Genomic DNA, 27,503 nt, shown 5'->3' on the forward strand with positions numbered 1-27,503 from the left:
CATTATTATAATAATTTAATATAAATATATTTTTCTTTATTATTATTTTATCTTATCATATACTCATGTAATTAAATATTCCGTCATGCAATTTACGGGCACACACACTAGTCTATATATAATCAACTCACACATTATGCAAAAACAAAAGTTAGGCATTGCTTTGAAGTGAGAACCTTAAAATGTAATAATCAACTGATTTAACTAAAAATAAATATAAACATAAATTTAACATATTCTCATGTGATCATACAAATATATGAAAAGGAGAATCATAGATTGTTAAAAAATTTAATAGAGGATTACCTAAAGACGCTGATGAAAATTTAATAGAGGATTAAAAGTTGTTAAAAAATTTGAGTGACTAAAAATTAGAATATGAAAAGCTTAAGATACTCAGAACTTAATTATTCCTTATTTTTTTTTCTATTTAGCTACATCTTAACGTACATTGACAAAGAGTGAAAATCTGTTATGGAGTGAAGAATTTATTTGCTTTTATATTCTTAGTAAAAGACAAGATAGAATAGGTACTAATTTGAGTCCTGACAGTTTTAACAGGAAACTAATTGTGTGTGAAGAACTCAATGAACAAGTTAATCTGGCAGATATAAGCTACCAATTGTCTTGAAAATAAAGAAAGTTAAATCCAATGTAAAATTCAAATATGAATCCATATGAGAAATAATTTTGATCCTTACCAACTATATTTTAACTTGGAAACATAATATTATGTAAGGTTATTGATGTTTTTATTCCTAACAAAATTCCAAATTTGAAATTCTAGTTTTCTTAAATATGCTTTCGGTATGTTAAATGTGAATAACTTTTGTCTTTGGTACCCCAAATTTTAATTTTCTTTCATTAGTCCCTCGATTCTGAAAAATGTTTTTTCAGTTCTTCTTAACTGATTTTGTGTGGTTTGGGTCAATGCACAATTTATGGTGATTTTTGGTAACATGATGAACTGAAAAATGCATTTCTAAATAATTTAAGGAGTAAAAAATATAATACTTAATTTGAGGAACTAAAAATATATTTATTAAGTCTTTTCTTTTTTGTTTGTATCTCTTAAAATTAGTAGTTTTCATCTATATACTTTTGGGAAAAAAATAGTTCCCAAAGCTAACATATTTTCACCTACCAAAGAAACAAAATTTTTGTATTCCAAAAAATATGGGTCTTATTTAATAAATTTTAATACATTTATTAATTATTATACTTTAAATTAGGGCTTAAATATGTTTTTTATCCCTAATAAATATTTGATTTTTGTGTTTACTCCCCAATAAATTTTTGTTTTGCGTTGAATCCCTAATAAAACAACACTTTTGTTTTTGGTCATTGATATTTTGTTTTAGTTCTTGATAAATTAGTAAATTTTATGTTTGTTCCCTAATAAATTAGCAAATTTTATTTTAGTCCTAACTAATAACAATTCAAAAAAATTATGAGGGAGCAAATACAAAATTCTATAATTTATTAGGGACAAAAAAAATTATTATTTTATTACGGACTCAATGCAAAACAAAAATTTATTTAGGAGCCAACGTAAAACACACATATTTATTAGGGATCAAAAACATATTTAAACTTTAAATTAAGGAAATGATTCTTGAACACCCAAAGGGTGTATATACTTTGAGAGAAATAATAAGATAAACGAGGTAAGTGATTGATAAGATTGATTATATAATGTGACAGGAAGGGGGGAATAGAGAAAAAATGATAGTGATTAATGATGCGTTTGTAAACAATGAGTGTCAAAATATCATCACTCTTTCAATTATGTACTTATGTATGAATAAAATTAAAACAATGTAATCATAATTACATGCCATTAATGAGAAATAAATAATAATAATTAAAGTATTACATGAACCGATAAAATAATAAAGAATGTTAAATGCATTTTTTAATTTCTGTTATCTTCTTAAATGTGCAGATAAAGAAGAAAAGAAGTATTAATTTTATTATCAACATTAAAATCTTTTTTCCTTTATCTTGCACATATAGAAAGTCATTCAAACAATATTTTATTGTAAAGCAATCTAATTACGAGTGTTTCTTCTAACATAACTCGAATAACACAAGAATCTCTAATAACAAATGTATCTAACAATTCTTTCCCTAAATTCAACCTAATTTCATCTTAAAATGAAGTTATATATACAACACAACATCAAGAAGGAGAAAAGCACATCAAAGTAACATTTTGAGAAATTTGTTAATTCTTGCTTCATTGTCATCAACATCTGTAAGCCAATTAAATGTTTTATTGTAAAATCCATCTAGTTATTATTGTACATGACTTTAATTACCATTTTTATGCTAATACACTTCAGATTACTAAATATCTCTAACAAATGTCTCAAGCATTACATCTTAAAAAGAATTATATAAACAACACAACATCAAACATGAGATAGGCACAACAAATTAAAGTAGCTAACACTTTAAGAAATTTCTTCTTGTTTTTTTTTTCTGGTACTGTCATGGCAACACTATTACAAAATTACCTTTTTACATCGGTTAAAAGCACCTTTCTACATCGGTTATCACGCGTCATTGTAGCCGGCATCGTTGAAACACCCGTGTCTTTCTACATTGGTTGCCCGACCGTCTTAGAATGGCATAGTTCAAAGACGGTTCTCGAAGCACACCCGTCTTAGAATTCTGACCATTCTACATCAGTTGTCCTAATAACCGATGTAGAATGATTGGAATTCTACATCGGTCGTGGCCGCGAAATGTTGTAGAATGCTACCCATGGTAAAACATTCTACATCGGTTTTCCTAATAATCGATGTAGAATATCCAGCAATCCTACATCGGTTGTCCTAATAACCGATGTAGAATTGTTAATTTTTTTTAATTTTTTTTCCTTTTTGTTCATGAATGGCAATAACAATGCAAACTTTGCAGGACTTGTTAGTGTGACTCTCAACAGGTATATCTATATATCAATATTTTATCATTTTGGATTTTATTTGTTCATATTTATTAAACTTACTGCAACAACGGAATCACATGCTACAATAGCTAGAATATCTGCACAAGAAACAACTCTGGGACAAGCAGCCTCCACTTTACTTTTGATGTCATCAATTACTTCAAAACCTCTCGGAGAATTCACATTTGCACCAGCTGACTTCTCTCCAGTAAAAAGTTTAACGAAACAAAGCATAAATAACATTAATAAAAGGAAAACACACAAAGAGAGACAAAAACTATTCGTTTGAAAAGATCCATGATTGCTCAATATCAAACAATGGTGCAATATCTTTATAAGTTATAAAACATCCAATGCATGTATATTGCTAACAATTAATTAACCAAGATGAAAAATCAGTAGAAGGAAATACCTTTGGCTAGTTTGAGTCTTGAGGAAAGAAAAATGATTCATCTTTGTAGAACGATGTGTAATTTGGATTTTGATGGAATAGTTCGAGACTGCCCCATCCAAGGTTCATATCTGACACAAGATTCAATTTCATCCAACTTGTCACTCACCAAACCAAAGGAACCACCGTTATTGTCAGTTTGCTCCAAACACTGGCTAGTGCAGCTCTCACTTTTTGGCAAAGTACCAAACCAATATATGACCTTCCAACGTCATTCGGTTTTCTGTTTGTATAATTTTCCCAACAAAATCACACTCTTAGCACCAACACAATCATACATAGAAAAGGTTAAAAAATATTATTTTCATGTCATTCCCATTTTTTAAGTCCAATCATAAGTTTTAAAATTTTTGTTCTCTTATATAAAAAATATTATTTTTTATGATCATATAATTAATGTAAAATATTTATCAATTTTATTGATAACTAATATTTTTTAAAAAATTAATTGATTATCTTTAACTGTAACTCTCTCTAAGTCTCAACCACTTTTTTTCATAAATAATATTATATTACTCCTATTTCTCAAGTATTGAGTAGTTTGTTGTGGGAGCATTCTCTTATTTGAATCAGGATACTACTTTTTACACAGAATAAATGCAAGTAATAATTACATGGAGTTCTCTATGACCAAATGTATGGAGCCAAGCCAATTAATATATAGGATTATGCGAGAATTCAAGAAAGTTAGCAATTGAAACATACCTATAAAAATTTGAAGTTGCAACCCCACCCAACGCTGAAAGCAACAACTATATAGTTTGCAGTTGACTTCATCAAGCCAAGGCTGTGAAAGCAACAGTTATACATTATAAATCAAAATTGAATACAAGTATTAGAATCATGAGCCCAATAAAAATATTGTTGGCCATTAAAGTTGTGAAATTGTCAAATCTAAGTTCAAGTGGTTTACATTGGAGGAATGATTAAAACATAGTTTCAGGAATAAGAGCTGATATGAGATAATCAAGAAAAAAAAGAGACAAAATATGGGATAAGCACAAAGTCCTTCAACTACTAAATGACAGTGCCACATAACTATACTGGACAAATTCCTTTGTCCTATTAAAAAAATAAGCACAAAACAAAGCTAGTGAGACAAGAGTTATTAACACATTATTTACACACTATAAGTAGAAGGGAAGCAATATATAAATTCTTACATTGTCTAGAAAAGGGTAAAATTCAACAAAAACTTTAAGAATAAAAGAAAAATAAAATATAAACTTTGAAACTGGTGTTTTAAAACTTGCTTGAAGTAGAGTCTTAAAAATACTATAATTTACTAAAAAAAATTTATTACCAAACAATTTAAATTAGATTAAACAAGTTATTTAATTAGTAAATAATACTAAAAATCATACTAGCTATTGATAATTTCAGTGGCAGAGAGAGACATAGAGAGAGAGAGAGAGAGAGAGACCTTTAGAAGGGGCTATTGAATGTAAGTTCCAAATTTCATAGAGCAAATAAGTTAATTCATTGGTCACTGAGATCCAAATTTGATAGAGCAAAATAAATTATCACAGAGCAATTGCATACGAAAGGCCTAATATAAAAGCAATTAAATTCTAATTTTTATTTATTTTTAAAATAAAGCAACATCCAAAACATAGGTGGAGGGTGAGACCTGGATGAATTCACTACTAGAAAACAACCTTTTTACATCGATTCTCTAAACCTTTCTACATCGGCTATGACACGTCATCGTAGCCGGCGATGTTGAAAGTCACGTCTCCTACAACAACAGTTATTTGACCGATGTAGAATAGTTCACGTTCGAAGATGAGTGTCTTGTAAAACCCGCCGTAGAATAGTAAACATTCTACATCGGTTATTAGCGCAGAACCGTCATAGAATGGTAATCTTTCTAAACCATTCTACATAGGTTGTAGTTATAACCGATGTAGAATGTCATACTTTCTACATCGCGTGCTGTCAAAACTGTAGTAGTATCTAAACCATTCTACATCAGTTGTTCTAATAACCGATGTAGAATAATGTTTTTCCTACATCGTTTCTGTTGGTATCGTAGTGGATGCTAAACCAATCTACACCAGTTATAAAAAAAAATCGATGTAGAATGGTGTACTTTCTACATCAATTATAAAAAAAATTGATGTAGAATGGTGTACTTTGTACATCGTTTGTGGTCTCAACCGTCGTAGAAATCTGTACCATTCTACATCAGTTTTTGCTTATAACCGATGTTGAATGGTGTACTTTCTACATCGTTTGTGTCATCAACCGATGTAGAATTATTAATTTTTTTTGTGCTTTTTGTTCAATAATGGCAGTAACTATACGTGCAAATATAATTATACTTAATGTCTCATATGAGACTTAATTTAGCAATAAAATTAATATCATATACTATAAAAAATTATGTCATACAACTGAAATCATTATGCATAATTATATGGCAACTTACACCTGCAAATTTTTTATTGAAATAAAATTATTACAGCTTGTGATATGTATAACACGAGTGTTTGGTTGCTCAAAATCTCCTATCCTAATCCTAGAAAAGCATAATGAAGTTGGTAGAGGCAAAAAGTCTTGAGCATCATGTAAAGGGATTGATAAGCAAATTCATGAACTCAGGGATTGATAACCTATCCTCTTCTTCCACAACAACTTGAACTTTCTCAAGAAACTAAATGTAAAATATGTGAATATTACTAACTATTGCATACACAAAATGTGAGCATATTCGAAATTTTCCAATCACAAAAGCAACTAAAACCATTCCTATTTGACAAATTAAGAATGCATGGTTTCAAATTGATAATTAACATATTTGTTAAATATAATTCTCATGATACATTTGTAAGGTGAATAGGTAGCTATTGACTATAATAAAAAAATGTTAAGCATTGGAGCCTGAACTGAAGCACACATAATTTATAAATATAATTAATCAATCAATCATAAACCAGCATTCAAGACTCTGAATTTAAGGTAATAAATTAATATAACAAGTTTAAAAGTTATATATGGCAGCAAAAGTGGAGTAAAAGAAACCAAGCAAACCAATAAGAGACCTAGTTATTTATGCACTATAATCATAAGACAGTTAACTAGAAGTAGAGTGATCTTCTTATATATACCTTGTTTTTTCAACTTTTGTATTCTTATGGAGCGTAACTCTTGAAGCTTCTCTACTACCAAGAGCAGCTCAAGCTGTGATATAAAATAATGTAAGAGAATCAATTAACTAACACCCAATAAGAACATAAGAGGAAGTGATGGGGGATAAAAATAAAATGTCATGATTCATATACAGACAGACAAAGATGAAAGTCATGCATATGCTTAATTTCTAAGATTTTGTGAGGCGGGAAATACTTTAAAAGTTTTAAAATGGATCGATAAACTACACAGAACTATTCCTTTCTCGAAATTAAGAACTAAGGGTCAAATCGGTTTGAGAAAAATGTTTTATTATTTTTCATTTTCAATTTTCACAAAAATGGGAGAGTTGAGACAAATGTGTAAAAAATACTAAATTTACATGTTCCATTATAGATGTTTTCACAAAGATCTACTACTGCTTTATATTACTCATTTATATTATTTAAAATACAAAAGATTATAAAGAACTAATAATGATACTTACAGTTGTACTCAGTCCATCCAATAACCTGATTTTCAATGTCATAGAAGACAAGCTTATTTGAAAGCGCACTAAATCTGCAACAAATAAAAATACAGGTGAGGCTGCATAGTAAGGTCATGGAAAGCAAGCTTTCTAGTGATCCAAAGTTGTGATAACTCCATTATAATTTACATCTAGAAAAAATATCAGGAAATTTCTTCCACCAGTAAAAATTATACATTTATTAGAATATTTAGTTTGTAAGTTTCTTCCAAAACAAGCATGGGACCACTTGTCTCCATAAAAAATCTCAAGACCAATAATATGCTACAATACTTTCACCAGCAAATTGCAAAAGGTTGTCAGAACCTACATTCACACCTTTAAACCCCCTATCAACTAATCATCACATCTTTTGACCAGATTAAATAAAAAGTAAAAAAGAAAAAAATAGAAAAAGGCCCTTCTCAACTAAAGAAATCCTCTTCTTTTGCTTTAGAAAGAAGATTGAGGATGTAGTGATTGAAAGCAAACTTCTACTACCTTTTGATTTAGGAACTTGTATCAAAAAATACAGAACACAACCCAATTTCTTTCAAATCTCCAGTTAAGATACTCACAAGATCCTATACAAATGTATTCCAGGATATGCATTTATAATATATTTGTCTTGTTTATTTAAGAACTCAGAAGTAATCAGGTTCAACCAGAACAAAAGGAAAAGTACAGAAAACAATAGCCAAGTCACGGGTTGATTAATAATCGTAAGCAACACTCAATTACTGGACTATCTATTAGCCTGCAAGTTAAGGAAAGAGCTATCGCGGTTTCGTGAATAACAAAGATTTTGGTGTTGGTTTAAACACAGGATAATATATACTAATAACAGGTTTTTGAAATAGAAGCTTTTTATAATTATATAATTATATTGATATATAATCAAGTTTTGGTATTGATGAATTATAATTATAAATGGCCTCCAACTTAGAACGTGGCAAAACAAAACTACTTAATAATATTGATATTAGTTAATTAATTAATCACTTGAAGCCACCTAAGATGCATATAAAGTAAAATCCTAAGCTTGATTTTAACACCGTCGAGGTTCAATCATTGGTTCCATAATATTATATAGTAGGCTGATTTAATTTGACCGTGCATTCCATCCTTGCTGAAATTTCATATGAGTTTATCATCATATGAATTGGCTATTATAAATTTAAATTTTTTGAAAATAATTTCTATAATTATTTATGATATATATATATATATATATATATATATATATATATATATATATATATATATATATATATATATATATATATATATATATATATATGATATGCATCCATTTATATAAATATTACAAAAAATTAGCTATACGTAATGACTTTTGCCTTAATCATCGAGCTAGTCCATCTTCATTTTTTTCTTAATATTGTTTTAACTATGTAGTGTACAATTGACAAGTGAAAGAACGTCACAAAACAATAGTATTTTTTTGTTGGTAAATAAGAAAAAAACTAAGTTCTCCCTCACAAATATTCCTAACCAAGGATCTATTTATTTATTTTTCTTATCAAAATTAGTTTCACTCACCATTTAGTTTTATATGTTTCAATATAAATTTTTTACTACATATAAAAATTATTATGAAACTTAATTTACACTTACAATCTAATTACATTAATAGCCTAAAATTATTTCTACTAAATTTTAAAATAAAGGGAAATCGTTTGAAAGACTTGTAGCCTTGTAGGTAAATTAAGAAAATAATTTGAAACGTCACCTACTATGTTTTCGAACTATTATACTATTCATTTAATAGTGAATTCATCAACATATCTTAAATCTTAAATAATGTAAAAGAACTATTTTTTAAAATAAAGTCAGAAATAAAAAAAATTATTTGCTTTTGAGCAGTATTTGAAAATAGAAATTTTTCCTGATTATGCAGAAGAGTTTTCAAGGTAAACATATGTGTCTATATCATTAGCTATGATCATTTGCTTCCCGACAATATGATGCTACAAATGCACGAGTAAAAGAGTGTTACCTGACTCTGACAACTACCTTGAAGTCATCCTCCAAGGATCTTTTGATATACTTTTGGAAGTTAAATTTACTTCCAGGAGCCAGGTGGACCTACACATAATAATGCATTGTAAAAGAGGAAGGAAAATTCAGTGTTAAAAGAACATGTCTTGTGGAGTAGGAATGACCGTGATAAATCCATTGTGCAAAGCCAAGTAGTCAGCCTTGCCCACAGACCTATAAAATTGTCTAAAGAAGCATCCCTGAAAGTAGCAACATGGAAGACGTGGTACAAGAGGTCAATTTAAAAAAAGCATGATAAATTCAAGTTATAAAACAGCAGCCTACTAATGATATTTAAAAAAATAGTAATAGTGACTCTACTAGTTCTACTACTTCACTACCCAATTTTTCTGAGCTATACCTAAAACAATGTCTCTAAAGTCCCACTTTTTGTTTTCTTTAACAAATTTACATGTCTATGATGGTTCCAAAAAAGCCATGGGCACTTGCACCTATAACTTGTTGATTAAATCAAGTCCTCAACCTCAGGCAAATATAAAATGAAAACATAGTAGATTAGTAAAATGAGGCTTACTATATGGAAGAAGATTGAATATCTTGTCCACAAAGAAGCATGAGCTCTCACAAATGATGTTTCCTGTGTAAGCCGGAATCTTGAAGGATCTGCAGGCATAGTAAATTCCCAATATTGGCATAAGATTGTATGTAGCAGCATTTCAAAGTAAATTGGTATACTTATCAGTAAAATTAAGGAGCTAGTTATTTTTACACTCAAAGAAGTAAAACAGTTAAATACATCATCGGACATCATACCATTGGCAAACTCATACCCATGAGATGAAGTCTCCGCCTCCCAAGCTTTCCATCCTCGAATCTGTACACACAAAACATATATATTCAGTCACCATAGTAAGTTACCAACTCTTTAGTCTTCACTATCAGTGAACACAAAAAAAGGCATGACACTACTTCAGAATTTTATTAACAAACCAATATATAGTCAAGGACTCACAAACCTAATCATAGTAAAAGTCTGGGAACAAAAACATTCTCTATCTTTGATCATCTCATAGCAAGTGACCAATCTCAAGATTTAAACGCTTACATTTCGTATTAATCACCCAAGCCATTCTAATGCAATTTCTTTTCTATGTTGAAGTTAATGTACCTTAATTGGGTCTGGGCATGAATATGGTTATTATTATATTCTCTAGCACAGTTTCAACCTACCTACAATTGCATCCACAAATTTCTAATTCCCTCTTATACGCGCACTAACAACCAAGATGGAAAAGTGTGATAAAAACATAAATTTGAGCCAATATTTGACCTTAATTAAAACTAAATCTACTCATTGTTTTTCCTTTTCCTTAGAAGAAAATAATAAAATTATATATTAGTAAACAGAAGAAGTTTCAACTATCAAATCTTCCAGACATCATGCTTCCAAAGCAAAGAGGAAGTCATAGGATCAGTTACCAACTTGGTATCCTTAATATGCAGAGTTATGGAAAAATTACGAAAGTATTCAACCAATAAAATTATAAAAGAAAAAAGCATAAAGAAAGAAATAAAGACATGCAGACCTTTAGTCTCCCAAGAAGCATTGTGACAACACTGTAAAACACATGAAGGACTGCTAAGAAGAATATAAGGATGTGTAACTGGTGCAATCCATTTCCAGATAAAAGTGGTTGATGTCTCTGAAACCAACAACAATTACACAGGCAACTGCTGATATGAGAAAAAAAAGCTAATAAAGTTGGGTAGCAATGAGCAAAAGCAATTTTTGATATTATGTCGACTGTTGACAAAAGAAAATAAGTGGAAATTGTAGAGGATTCTGCTTTGAAACCCAACAAAATATGGGAGTGCAACACTTACAATCAACATAAAATACGTTATTTAGCTGAAGCAAGCATACATTTAAATGGAATTTTGAATGAGATAATCATCTGTTTTCAATTAGCCAATCCACTCCTAAGATGGCCTTTTGAATGAGACAAATGTACATCAAACAATATAACATAACATAATACGACTACAAAAATATGGTTTGTTTCTGTAAACATAAACCAGCAAAGCGATACATAAATTATCATATTGAAATACTTGGAATTTAAACCAAGAGGTAGCATCATCTGACAAATATCTGCATTCATAAGAAAGAAGTTTCCTACAGTGTTCCTCTTCACCACTTGATCCTTTGTGGGTACCAACATACAGACATGGCAAAAATTTGTCTGCCACATCGGCAGGAATGCATATTCTAACAATGTAACTTTGCCCAAAAGTCAGAAGCAGTGAAAGGAAACCAAAAACCATCAGCTCTGCAAAAACAAAATCAACAACATAAAACGTGCAATAAATAATTAATATAACTATTATTTATTATTATTATTATTATTGACATACATTACAATAAAAAAATAAATTTTAGTCAAGAAGAAGAGCCAAACTGATTTGGCTCCACCAGATAAGCATGAGTTCATAACAACTAATGGCTTTAATGAAGAACCCCTACCAGCTTTTACCTTTTCGAAAGCCTTAAGCAAAGCCTTCTTGTGTTTTTCCCTTAGTCACTAATAAAAAATTCATCAGGTCAACAAACAAGAAAATCGCAACACTGATCACACAATCAAAACAACCCCGCAACTTCTATGATTTAAAAAATTATGACACAATCTCAACAAATCCAAGAGTTTTCCATAGAAGCAAAAAAAAAAAATAAAAAACTGAAACTGCAAAGGCAGAAAGGACAATGCACATCAATCAAAACAAAATCCCCAAAACTTGGAAATTTAGGGATCAAATTCAAAGACCAAAGCCTCAACAAAAGGGGAAAAAAATAAAAAAAAGGAAGCAATGGGGACAAAAATGAAGAAGAAAAAAAATTGCATTAACACCAAATTAAAGTAAATTGGACTAAACAAGAGGAGCAAAGAGGCAGTTAACTTCATTGTGAAATGCACAAGCAGGGAAACAACGCTAATAATTGCACATACAAATCAAAAGGGAGAAGAAAATAAATGTTTGAAAATGGTGACACACTATTCCCACTTTGTGAAGGCTTTTCTCTAGAGTTATGGAAATCAAGATGAAAACAGTGCAAACACAAGCCACGACCCATGTTGGTGTCTGATCATGGTCTTTGGGATTGATATTACTCTCACTTGATGCCACAACCACACAACAACAACACAACCATGAAACCAGACAAAGACACAATTTTCTGTACTTTGAGACAAACATTATAGTATTACGCACAAACCTTCCAGGCTAAATAATTCCATTGACACTTTTGATCACTATTAGAAAATACACTTTCAACATCGGTTATTTAGAACATTCTACATCGGTTCTAAAACTGATGTTGAAAGTGCCGATGTTGAATGTATCAATGTTAACATCGATTTTGTAAAACCGATGTTAACATAAATATGATAACATCGGTTCTCTAAATACCCGATGTTAAACACAATGAACTACAACAAAAAAAGTGTACGCATGAGGAACGTTGACATCGGTTTTGCAGTAAAACCGATGTTAATATATTCTATTAACATCGGTTTTTCTAGAAAATCGATGTCAATGTTGATGATGCATACACTTATTTGGTGTAGTTCTTTGTGTATAACATCGGTTATGTGTAGATAACCGATGTTAACATACAAATATTAACATCGGTTATTTATGAATAACCGATGTTAATATACAAGCATTGACATCAGTTATTTACAGATAACCGATGTTAAAATACAAACGCTGACATCGGTTATACATAAATAACCGATGTTAATATACAAATGTTAACATCGGTTTTCTATTACAACCGATGTTAAGGTTCATGTCGACATCGGTTTTTGTAAATAACCGATGTTGTTTACCATATTAACATCGGTTTTTATTAATAACCGATGTTGTTTTCAAGTATTTTTTTTATATATACTTTCTGTTTTTACAGTAAACCCAAAATTGTACCTGTCAAATGCAATTTCAAGCCCAATTCACAACAAATAAACATTTTATTTTGCTTTCAAGCAGTTTTAATGATAATAAACATCAAATAATTGATTTATCATAAAGAACAATCATCAAATGAATTCAATGTTCATATTACATAGAAAATGTCAAAAATGTTAAACCAAAGTAAACTAAAGCTAAAGATAATGTCCCTAAATCATAGGCCTGATCTCTAACTCGGAGATAAAACTGTGCCCACTGGACCCGCAATGCCTTTAATCTCTTTGCCTCCAATGGTCTAGGATCGTTAAAATACTGCATGATGAAATAAATCATAATAAGTTAATAATGTAATACAAATTATAAATAAATTGATTTTGTTTGAAATAAACTTACCGCTTCCCAATTATTCCTAAAAGTTCCTAAAATGATGGTGGACATCCAGTGCATCACATAGTAGCCGCACTCAGTACTTCCTTTTTGTCTATTACACTAAATACATAATGAAATTTGGATATTAATTAAACAACTAGTGTAAAGACACATAAAGAAATATATATATATAAGTGGAAGTTTTATGTAAATGACATACCTTGACGACAATCCACCTAGCAGGAGCCTTTGATTTAGGCTGTGGAGCATAATCAAGACCTTTTAAAGCACTGTTCTAGATGAGTTACAATTAAAAACTGGTGTTGTACGTTGAGGTATTTCAATGCAAATGTATTGAAAAGAACACTAACCTATTAATAATCCCCTTAAGGTAGTTGTCTGGCCTGTTATGAACTGAACAAAACCAGACAACTAGGTGTTCCTTGGGCAGGATGACCACCATCTGCCAGTGTCCGCTGCAGTGGAACCTAAAATGGGTTAGTACATTAGTAAACATTAATTAAATTCAGTTATTTTGTGACTTACCCATTTAGGTAGTCTCCAAGATAGACATCGCGTTGTGAACTCTGCATCCAACTCTTTATGTAACTTTCAGACTCAAACTGTGATTGCCCAGACCTCTCAATGGACTGTGGCTCGAGGAATCCATAGATATCAGAATTCCCTGCTCGCATACATGTTTCAGTGAGATGCCTATTTATGTTAAGTCAAAGTTAAATATTTATGAATTGAAAGCAATAACTTAGGTAATTAAAAGTAATATAAAATGACTTACAGAATCCACAACTGTAACACTGATATGTTGAGACATTGACCACCGTGTGCGATTTCGGAGAGGTCTTCGTGCTTTATGTAGAGGGGGAAATCTGGATTAAAGACCCCGAACACGGTGGCATCCCATCTAACCTGATAAGGCCTCAAGAAATGCTCTGGGATGGTCAATGTCATCAGATAAAGCGGATCATCGACCTCTGGATCGAGCTTTGGAGTTGGTTTTGCCGGAGACACAGCTACCTGTTCATGAAACAAAGTTAAATAGCCTAATTTGAGGCACGCTTAATGAATTAATTTAAAAAGAAGAAACATATAGTAAGGACAATAAGTACCTGCTGTGATAAAGACTTGACCAGATGTGTCGGCCAAGCAAGGAAGGTGTGAAGTGCCTGCCCCACTAAGGAAACCTCATCAGTGGGTACAGGAACTGGAGCATCTGCATCTGTAACATCCTCCACACTCACCTTTACTTGGCCAGGCAACAAAGGAGTGTTATGAATAACAGTGGATCCCTCAAACTCCCCTTTGTGCTCACTCGAGGACCAGAGGGACCAACCAGAGGGTCAGGAGGCACTGCAAGTCCCTGAGATTGCATCTGCGACTGAAGCTGGGATTGCATCTGGCTGAAGGATGCTATGACCTGCCGTGTCACTTTCTCTATGATGGACTCCTCTAGCTGGTCCCTGATTTTCTGGGTTAGTTGCTGCAATTCGTCAGGAGGCAGGGAGGAAGAGCTGCGGGACGTCCGTGGAGCCGATCCAAAGTATTGCTTGATGGTGACACCAGCTCTAGCAGCACGGACATGTCCAGGGTGCTCTGGACGTCCAATAGCAATGGCGAGAACATCCTGACGTCCATGGGGGACGAAGGATCCCTGTGTGGCCTGCTCCTCAAAGGAATCCTACATAGAAAACACACAGTGGTACATGGCATTCACAAAATATTGAAATATAATTGTAATGGTTAGTTGAAAATGACTTAGAATCTTCTCAGCGATTTCCTTTGCGGCCTCAGTCGTCATCTCCCCTGTTTTCTTCGTGCGGGCCATCTTCCACTTCACGTGGCGTCTGACCGGGGATGGAGGGTCGATGACGCCATCAATGCTTCCTGACTGTGCAGCTTCCTCCAGCTTCTTCTTCGTCTTCTCAGCCAGGAGATTCTGCTCCAAATAGTCATAACCCCCACGGGACAAAATGTGGGGGGCAGTATTCTGCTTCTGGATGGCCTGTGCCTTCTTGCGCACATCCTGAAAAAATTAAACAATAATGTTTAAAATTGGTAGAATGAAGTATAACAACATCATGTTTTTTGAAAAACAACTTAAATGGCAAGGAACATACCTCCCAAGAAGGGTCTCTCTGAGTCTGGCAAAACTGGGCCCACTTTTCCTTGCTGATGCCGTATTTCTCACAGACAGTGTCCTCGACACCGTCCTGATCGGCTGCAAGGGCTCATTTCCTCGTGAGGTCTAATTTAAACTGCCTCCATCTCTCCCCCACGGTCTGAAGTAACTTCCTTTTTGTCCTACAATCAGAAGCCTCTGGGATATCAAATTCCGCCTGACAACATCAAATAAAGTTTATTTGTTACAATAATGTATTTTTTGGCTATTAATTAAACAAAATCAAATAAGAAAAGAAAAATACCTGAATATCCTCCTAAATCAGGTCCTTCTGAGCAGTAGGGACCTCCTTCCAGTTCTTGTAGATGACGTCCACCTTATCACGCGCCACAATCCCCAAATATGTTCTTAATTTCTTCCTGTGGGGACCGTCAGCCTTCCCGGTAGCAGGATCAACATGGACCACTGGTCTCTCAGCACCAGGAGGTCTAGTGGACGTGAGGCTTTGCGTGTCTGCTTCACGGCAGATGGCGAAGTCGATGCATCCGAAGGAGGAGGAGGAGGAGGAGAAGGAGGAGAAGGAGGAGGAGGAGGAGAAGGAGGAGAAGGAGGAGGAGGAGGGGAGGCAGGTGGAGAACCCATGATCTTTTATACAATAACATACAACAACATACAAAATAGGATTAATCAAAAGAGGATCAGTCATAAGTGATTTAGTTGTGCTTTTTAATTGTGATTTGGGGCAACCATGTTAAAAAAAGTCTATTACATGTAATCAGCATTCAATGTATGCGTGATGAAATATAAATACTATATCTTTAGAAATACACATGTACATGGAATCCTTAGGACTTCATCCAGCTGATGTTTGTCGCCAGTTTCATCATCCACCACCCTTACCTTCTCTGCCTTCTCACGTTTATTGTTGTTAAACCCATATTTATGCCTTCTTCCCTTCATGTCTTGTTTTATCACAACTTTAGCCAAATTTCCTATCTTCAACACAGTTGAATCTTCTGTCTTATTCTCCAATGACACACTTTGATGGCCTGTATCTTTTTTCTTCATATGTTCTAGTGCTTCAGCTTCAGAATGCATAGAGCAATCTAAACTTTCCATTCATCACCAAAGGCTTCTGCATCAGCATTGACACTCTCTACCCTCTTTGGTTTATGCTTCTGTGCTGCATTCCGTGCTTCCTCCTTATAATTCTCAGATTTATTAGAGGTCTCACTAGAAGAATTAGCACCAATCTATGCATGTTCCTCCTCTACCAGCTTAATATCTTCCGTTTCACCTTTGCTTTTGTAAACTACACTGTAATTTACAAAAAAAAAGTTGAAAGGAAAGATATTGAGCTGGTAGATGAGGAAGAAGCACAAATTGGTGCTGATCGTTCTAGTGCAACCTCTAATAAATCTGAGATTTATAAGAAGGAAGCACGAAATGCAGCACAGAAGCATAAACCAAAGAGGGTGGAGAGTGTCAATGCTGATGTAGAAGCCTTTGGTGATCACTGGAAAATTCAGATTGCTTTATGCATTGTGAAGCTGAAGCACTAGAACATATGAAGAAAAGAGATACAGGCCATCAAAGTGTGTCATTGGAGAATAAGACAGGAGATTCGACTGTGTTGAAGATAGGAAATTCGGCTAAAGTTGTGATAAAACAAGACATGAAGGGAAGAAGACATACATATGGGTTTAACAACAATAAACGTGAGAAGGCAGAGAAGGTAAGGGTGGTGGATGATGAAACTGGCGACAAACATCAGCTGGATGAAGTCCTAAGGATGCCATGTACATGTCTATTTCTAAAGATATAGTATTTATATTTCATCACGCATACATTGAATGCTGATTACATGTAATAGACTTTTTTTAACATGGTTGCCCCCAAATCACAATTAAAAAGCACAACTAAATCACTTATGAATGATCCTCTTTTGATTAATCCTATTTTGTATGTTGTTGTATGTTATGTAGTCCTACGGATGCCATGTAAAACAAAATACCGATGCCTCAATCAGAGAACAATGTAGTTGTCACTTACTTGCTTTGGTGACCTCTGTCTCTGCAGAAAATTACATTAGACGATGTTAATCAATTCTCCTTCATCATGATCATTACGATTAGCATGAACGTCGTCAGCTTCTTCTTCTCTGACAACGTTAGGAGTGATTTGAGCGGTCAAAGGACTAACATAGGTGTCCATGTATGAATCATCATCTTCTACATTAACACCAATTGTTTTGCCCTGCAGAACCACGCAACACCTTTCATCACAAGGGTCTTGCACGCCAAAATACTTGTCTAGCTTGTTCTGCCATGATGAAGGAGTCATTGTGGTAACCAAGTTTCTTTAGGTCTACCAGCGTAAATCCTATATCATCGGTACGCAACACCGGTGTTGCTGTCAACCCATTTACATTTGAAAACACATACCGTAAATTTCACATAGTTAAGCTCCCAAATTTCATCAATGAACCAAAAGTAAGGGATGAAAGCTACATAGGGATTGGCATCATTGACACTTGCAAAGTGTTGAGATTCAACCCTTAGGGTGACCCTGCTGTTCTGCATTGTACTTTTGTCATCTTGTGCTTTTGTGTAAAATGAATACTTGTTTATGTCGTATCCTTGCCAGGTTATAACATTTCTTTTAGGCCCATTTGCTAGCTTTCTTAATGTTTTTGAAGCATTCTCATCTGCAAAGATTATCTTTAAACCAATCACAGAAAGTCTTGTTATGCTTTTTCAAAACCCAATTCTTTGACATTTTCATATTATTCTGTTTGACTAAAGCTTCATGCTTAACTATGTATAGCAAAACTTCATTACTGTTGTTCAAGACATACAAGTGAGCTTGTAAAAAATCTTCTACACTTGGAGTGATCACATGCAGTCCTCTTGAACCCTTACCACCCACTCTGTCATCATGCCGAGACTCAGGAAGGCCAACAGGTTTAGCCTTCTCTAAGTATTTTGAACAAAATTCAATGGCTTCTTCTGCAATGTACCTCTCAACAATAGATGCTTCTGGACGATATAGATTCTTTGTATACCCTTTTAAGATCTTCATGTATCGCTCAACCGGGTACATCCACCACAGATAAATAGGACCACAACATTTGATTTCTCTGGCCTGATGCACAATCAAGTGAATCATGATGTCAAAGAAAGCAGGGGAAAATACATCTCCAACTGGCAGAGTATAATTGTGGCCTCATTTTCCAGCTCATTAAACTTCACAGGATCAATGACTTTCCTACATATAGCATGGAAGAAAAAGTGCAGGCGAGTTATGGCTAACCTGACTTTGTTTGGCAAGATGTCTCGTATAGCCACGACTAACAATTGTTGCATGAGCACGTGACAATCGTGAGACTTTAACGCTACAAGCTTAAGCTCCTTCAACTGCACAAGGCTCTTAATATTTGAAGAGTATCCTTGTGGAACCTTCACCCGACGAAGACACTGACAAAAACTTATCTTCTCCTTTTTGGACAAAGTATGGCAAGCTGGGGGCAAGTAAATTTTCTTCCCATCAGACCTTGGATGCAACTGTGATCGTATCCCCATATTAGCTAGATCTTGATGGGTATTCAAGCCATCCTTCGTCTTGCCTTGAATATTAAGAAGCGTCCCAATGACACTATCACATACATTTTTCTCCACATGCATAACATCAATACAATGTCTAACGTCTAGATCAGACCAGTACGGAAGATCAAAGAAAATGGACCTCTTCTTCCATATGCAACTGTTACTTTTATCCTTCTTTTGGGTCTTTCCAAATACAGTATTGAGGTGTTGAACCCGCTCATATACTTGTTCACCAGTCAATGGTATCGGCGCAACATCGTGCTCTTGACTTCTACTAAAAGCTTTTTTCAGTTGTCTGTAAGGATGATTGGGTGGTAGAAAACGACGATGCCTACTACACACTGTTTTTCTTCCATGTTTTAGTTGTATGTAGCTTGTGTTTTCTTCACAAATGGGGCATGCATGATGACCTTTAACACTGTAACCGCTGAGATTCCCATATGCTGGAAAGTTATTATTGGTACAAAAAAGCATTGCACGCATTTCAAACGTCTCCTTTCGAAATGCATCAAACACTACAACCCCCTGGTCCCACAACTTTCTCAGGTCTTCAACCAACGAACTTAGATAAACATCAATGTCATTTCCTGGCTGTCTTGGGCCTGATATCATCATAGACAACATCATGTATTTTCGCTTCATGCACAACCAAGGAGGCAAATTGTAAATTACTAGCAGAACTGGCCATGAATTGTGTTGCGTGCTTAAGGTGCCATATGGATTCATTCCATCACTGGCGAGTCCAAGTCTAAGGTTTCTTGCCTTCTTCCCGAAATTCGAATACAAACCATCAATCTTCTTCCACTGTGAGCAATCTGCCGGATGACAGACCAGTCCATCAGAAATCCTTCCATCTGCATGCAATGTAAGGTCTTTTGCGTCGTCCTCGTTAGCAAAAAGACGCTTAAACCTTGGAATGATTGGAAGATACCACAAAACCTTCGCTGGCGGGCCCTTCTTTGACTTTTCATCATAACTGCTTTCCTCTTCATCCTTCACTTTGTACCGTGAAGTCCCACACATAGGGCATTTGGACATTTCTTGGAATTCATGCCTATAGAGTATGCAATCATTGGGGCAAGCATGAATCTTCTGATACTCCATACCCATGGGACACAGTATCTTCTTCGCCTTATAGTAACTTTTAGGCAGCGTGTTGTCCTCTGGAAGCAGATTGTGCACTACCTCAAGCAGTGAGGTGAAACTTTTGTTACTCCACCCATACCTGGCCTTCATATTAACCAAACTTAACACCACAGACAACAGGGTTAAGGAATTCTTGCACCCCGTATACAAAGGCTTCTTTGAATCACTCTGCAATCCTTCATACACAGGGGCATGTGCTTCCTGAAAAGACTCTTGTCCAAGGTCATGAATCATGTCCTCCAAGCGATCTCCCATTTCTACATCTAACGGTTCAGATTGGGACCCACTCTGCATGTCGGTCACTTCACCATGCCATATCCACGTCGTGTAATTCTTCTTCATCCCATCACACAATAGATGGTCCCGTATGTTGTCAAGTAGTTGTCATCTTCCATTCAAACAATTGATGCAAGGACAATAATATTTTCCTTCTTCATTCGGTCGACCTCTTTCTAAAGCAAATTGCAAGAACTGCTCTATGCCATCCTCATATTCTGGGCTCATGCGACTTTGATTGATCCAACTTCGATGCATCTAAGAAAATCCATGCATGCAAATCTCACTTTTTTATTTATAGGTGTAGCCCTATCCCATTTAGGAAGACTGTCTTTTATGTTAGTCTCAAACGTCATGGTTAGCATTATTCTGAACAATTTGAGTAAATTTCGGCAGCATTTCGCATTGGTCTCCAAGTACACGACATGACATCGGTGAAATGAATTTCACGATAATCAAGTATGCACTCAAAGAACAACTTGAAATGCATTCAACCGAAATTTCATCAAATTAATCAAAATAATAATAACCTGACCGAATGAGTCTAACATAAAAATACCAGTCTCCCCAAACTGTCCAAATGGACAATTCAAGACTAAATACAATGACTAATGCAAACTATCCACAAGAATCATTGCATTCAGTCTCAAACGGGAATCTACGGTTCACTCAGCATGAACAACAGTTATTTATATAACAAATTACATTCAGCACGTATAAGAACATTCATGACATACAAGAACATTCATGACGTACAAGAACATACAAGGACATCAACAGTTGTTTGTGTGTGTGTGTGTGTGTGTTTGTCTCTTTATGGGTGTGTGTGTGTGTGTCTGTCTATGTGTATGTGTGTGTCTGTGACTCAGTGTGTGTGTCTTTGTGTGTGTGTCTGTGTGTTTGTCTCTTTATGTGTGTGTGTGTGTCTGTCTATGTGTGTGAGTGTGTTTGTGTATGTGTGTGTCTGTGACTTAGTGTGTGTGTCTGTGGCTCAGTGTGTTTGTTTGTCTCTTTATGTGTGTGTGACTCTGTGTGTGTGTGTCTGTGTCTGCGTGTGTTTGTCTCTATGTGTGTGTGTTTGTGTATCTGTGTGTGTCTCATTGCAAGGTAGCAAAGGATCATTATATTGTAAACATCATCAGCCACATGATGCACTACTAAGTTAACTGAATTTAATCATTGGCTTGTTGTTATGGAGGTAGATGACATTCCTTGTGTGGGTAAGCCCTTTACCTTGGTTAGGCCAAATGGATCATGTAAAAGCAAATCGGATAGAGTGCTAGTCTCTGATGGCTGCTTATCCAAGTGGCCACATAGTTCCCAATTTAACCTTGAGAGGAATTACTCTGACCATTGTCCTATCATCATCAATTGTAAGAGCACTGATTATGGCCCTAAGCCTTTTAAGGTTTATCATGGATGGTTAATGAATAACGATTAACAGAAGGTACTGAGGGATTGCTGGGCAGAAAATCATCCTATGGGGTAGGGTGGTTTTGCTCTAAAATGCAAGTTACAGAACCTCAAACAAAGACTGAAAAATTGGAGTAAAGACAATATAGGAGATTTCTACAACAAGGTGAAGCAGCTTCAATAGAAGATGAATGATTTGGAGAATTCTTTGACAGCTCAGCATTCTGACCAACAAGTCCAAGATCTGAAGAAAATTCAAGCTGAAGTTTGGGAAAAGGCTACTCTTCATGAATCTATTGTGAGACAGAAGTCAACAAGCAAATGGATCAAAGAGGGGGACAGTAATACCTCCTACTTTCACAAAATTATTAACTATAGCAGGAGGAGAAATGCCTTGAGGGGGATGCTGATTGATGGTACCTGGGTGGAAAATCCTAATTTGGTTAAGGCAGAAATTCTGCAGCATTTGCAGAGCAGATTAAAATTAATTGAAGTTATGTACAAGCACTATAGCTTTTAGAAAAATAAGCACTGCAGCTTATTTAAGGCAGAAATTCTGCAGCATTTGCAGTATGTGGGTGGAAAAATGAGAGTGATTCTGTGGATTTTCCTTTTTCTTACCTTGGAATTCCAATAGGGGTGTCTATTTACCCTGGGGGGGGGGGCAGAATCACTCTCATTAATTCAGTTTTATCAGCCTTACCTATCTATTTACTATCTTTTTTTAAGATTTCCAAAAAAGTGGTGCACAAGATTTTTTCCATTGAGAGAAACTTTCTTTGGGGAGGTCATCAAGAGGCCAGCAAGATTCCTTGGGTGAAGTGGGACACAGTTTGCCTTCCTAAAAACAAAGGGGGCCTAGGGATTAAAGATTTATCTAATTTTAATGAGGCTTTACTTGGCAAATGGGGGTGGGAGCTGGCTAATAATCAGAACCAACCTTGGGTTAGAATTTTACTCTCCAAATATGGCGGGTGGAAGGAGCTGATCTCTGATGGAAAAAGTAAATTCTCATCTCAATGGTGGCAAGACTTAAAGGCTGTCTTCCAGCAACAACACAACAATTGCTTTATCGATAACCTCAAGTGGAGGGTGGGCTGTGGTACCAAAATCAGTTTCTGGAAGGACAAGTAGCTGGTGGATAATTTAAATCTTCAAGCAAAATATCCTACTTTGTATTTAGTAAGCAATCAGCAGACCTCTTCAATCAATTCCATGGGGGATTTCATGGAGGATAGATGGGAATCGAACCTAATTTGGAGAAGGAATTTTTTTTACCATGAAATTTACATGGTAGCTGCTTTTCTGGCTGAGATTGAGTCCGGCCACATCCATCAATCCAGCAGGGATTTCCTTTGTTGGAAGGTTGACCCTAATGGTATGCATTCAACAAAGTCTGCCTACAAAGTGTTGCAGGAGACTCATAATAATGCTAATGAGGACAGGGCTTCCAAGATCATATGGAGCCTGAAAATTCCCCCAAGAGCAAGTGCTTTTTCTTGGAGATTATTCAAGAACAGGCTCCCTACTAGGGCTAATCTCAGAAGGAGGCAAGTGATATTGCCTTCATATAACTGTCCTTTATGTGAGTCTGAAGAAGAATCTGTCAGTCATCTTATGTTCAACTGCTGCAAGACTAGGAACCTTTGGTGGGAGCCTATGAGATGGGTTAATAGAGTGGGTCCTCTCCCCATAGACCCAAAGAATCACTTTCTGCAATTCTCTCAGTGGAATAGGCAAAGTTGTACAGTCAAGAGATGGGAATTCCTGTGGATAGCTCTGTCCTTGTCCATTTGGCATCATAGAAATGGCATGGTTTTCAATAACCAGCCTTTCAATCCAGAAAAGGTCATGGATGAGGGCTTATTCCACTCTTGGTCCTGGCTTAAGTGTGTGGAGAAGGGCTTTCAATTGCATTATAATTTCTGGTCAACTAACTTGAAGGATGCCTTCTCTTAGAGGGGCTGGGTTTTTATTGTTTTCTGTCCTGTCTCTCGTTTTCTTCCTAGTGGGGTTTAGGCTTTTTAAGCCTTGTTTTTATAATTGTATTTTCAGTACACCTAGTACTGAATTTCATATACAATATATTGATTTTTGCTGTGCAAAAAAAAAAAAAAACTCTTGGACAAAAACTAGGTATCTTTGGTGGGAGAGTTTGAGTTGGGTCAATAGAGTGGGTCCTTTCGCCATTGAGCCTAAATATCATTTTCTGCAATTCTCTCATTGGAGTGGGAAAAGCTCTGTAGACAAGAGATGGGAAGTTTTATGGGTAGCTCTATCCATGACTATTTAGAAGCATAGAAATTCCTTGGTGTTCAACAACCAGACTTTCTGCCCAGAAAAAGTCATGGATGAAGCTTTATTCCACACTTTGTCTTGGATAAACTGTATGGAGAAAGATTTCCATACTCACTTCAATCAATGGTCTACTAGCTTGAAGGAAGAAATGTCTTAGGGTTTTTTTTTGCTTTTTGGGTCTCTAGCTACTGTGCTTTTATCTTATGTAGTTGGGTTTGGCAGGTTTATGCCTTTGTATCTATTTGTTATATTTTCAGTACACCTAGTACTGAATCATTTATAATATTATCAGATTTTGCTGTTAAAAAAAAAAAAAGTCATCAACGCATGATACACATGATGTTGAAATGCTGCTAGAGCTGGTTTTGATTTATTCATCGTACACACCTTATGCTTATAAAGTAATCATTTCTAGAACATTTCTGTTAAGTTTTCTATTTTTCTTAATCCTATTTAGGTATTCAAATACTGCATGTATAAAATAATAGCTACATCATGGGAATGGGATTTTCGATGGAGAAGGCCTCTATTTGATTGTGAAATTGAGGCAGCTACCAGATTTTTAGATGATACAACAAAGATTCATATTCATCCACATTCAGTAGATTGCTGGAAACAGAGAGTAGAACCTAATGGACAGTACACAACAAGGAGCACATACCTTTTGACGCAAGGAGAAGCAACTGAGGAAAATAGTGATGGAGTGTTTACAGAGTTATGGAAATTACAAATCCCAGCAAAAGTAGCTATCTTTGCATGGAGATTGGTTAAATACAGACTACCAACCAAGCTTAATCTAAGAAGAAGACAAATACAGCTAAGTGACCATCTATGCCCTTTCTGCTGGAATATGGAAGAGGATGCTTCTCATTTATTCTTCAACTGCCCAAAAACACAATCCTTGTGGTGATAATCCCTCTCTTGGATTAACACACTGGGAGTAATGCCAGTCAATCCGAGGCAGCACTTCATACAACATCCAAACGGCTTACTTGGGAAGAAACAATTCAACAAATGGAAAGTTTTGTGGGTTGCCTTGAATTTCACAATTTGGCAACACAGAAATCGGCTCATTTTCTCCAATGAATCATTCAATGGCAGCAAGCTGATGGAGGAAGCAGTGTTTTTGGTATGGTCATGGTTCAGACAGTTGGAGAAAGGGTTCATAGTGCATTATAATTACTGGTCTAGCAATCTACCAGCAGCTTTTTGTAACTAGGATAGATGGGCTGGTTTGACTACTGTAGCTAGGCACCTAGGTTAGATTTTAATTGTGGACCAAACACCATATCTGTCTATTATTTGTATTCTTAGTGCTGTCCGGGTTAATTGATGAAAGGCAGTCAGCTTTCATAAAGAATAGGCATATTCTTCATGGAATTCTGATTCTCAATGAAGTGGTGGATGATGTTATTTAGAGAAAGAAGCCTGCTATGATCTTTAAAGTGGACCTTGAAAAAGCCTATGATTCAGTATCTTGGTCTTTTTTGGACTACATGCTGGAAAGACTAGGTTTCTATTGGACCTTGTGGCCTCAATAATCTTAAGAGGGATAGGCTTAGAATGCAGAAGAAGCAACAACAATCAATTTAACAATGTTCTTTAAACATGCAAGACACAATTGATTGCAACAAAATAAATAAGATAAGGGAAGAGAGAATGCAAACACAGTTTTATACTGGTTCGGCCACAACCCGTGCCTACGTCCAGTACTCAAGCAACCCACTTGAGATTTCCACTATCTTTGTAAAATCCTTTACAAAGTCTGAACCACACAGGGACAACCCATCCCTTATGTTCAGATGCTTTACAACAAGAGACTCACAGTCTCTTAACCAATCTCATTGAATAAGAAGAATGGAAGAAGAATTCTCTCTTCAAGAAAAGAATATTACAATGAAGATCATGTAAAAATCCTTATAGATTTTGCAAGTGTTTGGCCAAGGATTTCTTTTGAGAGAGCATTTGACAATGAAGTTCTTTTGGAATCTCTCTCATTGCCTTTTGAGAGGATAAGACATTTTTGCTAAGCAAAACTCTCTTAATCTTTTGAGAGGATAAAACATTTTGATCAATCAAAACTCTCTCTAAAATTCGTGCCCAAGTCACCTATTTATAGGCCTTTGATGGTCATTCACAAATCTAATGAAAAGATGTGACTGTTGGCAGATTTTCTAAAAACTTTCCACTGGTAATCGATTACAATGTTTGTGTAATCGATTACACAGTTATAATTTGAAGGGTTATGACTTTTGAATTTGAATTTCCAAAGTTCCGTTGCTGGTAATCGATTACAAACATATGGTAATCGATTACATGTTGAAAATTCAAATTCAAAACCTTTTTCAACAGCTATTTCTCAACCCTGTCTTCTGGTAATCGATTACACTTCCTGGTAATCGATTACCAGAGCCTTGCATGTCTTGAAAGCACTTTGTTTTAAGGCAAGGCTTGGTCTTTAGTGAATCTTGAAACAAGGCTTTGTTTGTTGAAGCAATCTTGAATTATTCTTGAAGCAAATGCTTATCATTTGAAGCAGCCTTGTTAGATTCTTCTTTGACATCATCAAAATCATGTATACATACATTCACAGTTTCTGATCAACAAAAGTATAATCAACTTTTCCTGATCAGCAGACAACAGAATCTTTCCATTTCTAAAATAGGAAAGTTTTCTCAGAATTTATGTAGTTGGGATCTTAACTGGAGAAGGAACCTGTTTGACCATGAGAATGAGTTAGCAGTAGCTTTCATGGATGACATTTTTGCTATCTCTATTCAGCACCAGTTGTAGGACACCATGTTTTGGAAAGCTAACCCTAGTGGTCTCTATTCTACTAAGTCAGCATATAGGCTTTTGATGTCCTTCAACAGCCCTGTTCCACACAGGAGGATTTTCCAGATTCTATGGAAGCTAAAAATCCCCCCAAGGGCTGGGGTTTTCTCATGGAGGTTGTTTTTGGATAGCCTCCCAACCAGGGCCAATTTGCTTAGGAGAAATGTATAATTTTAGGATACTATGTGTCCTATTTGTGGAAGTCATCAGGAGGAGGCTGGTCATCTTTTTTTCCACTGCAAAATGACTAGGGGTCTGTGGTGGGAATCCATGAGATGGACTCAGGTTATAGGTGCTTTTTCAGCTGAACCTGCTAGCCACTTCTCAAGTACAACAACAGCTACAAGATATGACAAAGCATGCATAAATGCTACAAGGATTACAAAGTTGATCAC

The 27,503-nt window shown here is 35.1% G+C and overlaps 1 long non-coding RNA gene and 1 pseudogene across 1 annotated transcript; both read right to left on the reverse strand.

The window, feature by feature from the left end:
- Positions 1 to 3,371: 3,371 nt before the first annotated feature.
- On the reverse strand, positions 3,372 to 7,664 carry LOC121172723 (uncharacterized). Its single transcript, XR_005887664.1, has 4 exons — positions 7,024 to 7,664; positions 6,515 to 6,587; positions 4,110 to 4,191; positions 3,372 to 3,627 (listed from the first exon to the last, which is right to left on the reverse strand). It is a non-coding gene; the product is annotated as an uncharacterized lncRNA (long non-coding RNA).
- Positions 7,665 to 9,057: 1,393 nt separating this feature from the next.
- LOC100814089 (MLO-like protein 8) lies at positions 9,058 to 12,315 on the reverse strand (annotated as a pseudogene).
- Between the last annotated feature and the right edge of the window lie 15,188 nt (positions 12,316 to 27,503).

The sequence above is a fragment of the Glycine max genome, chromosome 2 (assembly GCF_000004515.6).
Source record: "Glycine max cultivar Williams 82 chromosome 2, Glycine_max_v4.0, whole genome shotgun sequence".
NCBI lineage: Eukaryota > Viridiplantae > Streptophyta > Magnoliopsida > Fabales > Fabaceae > Glycine > Glycine max.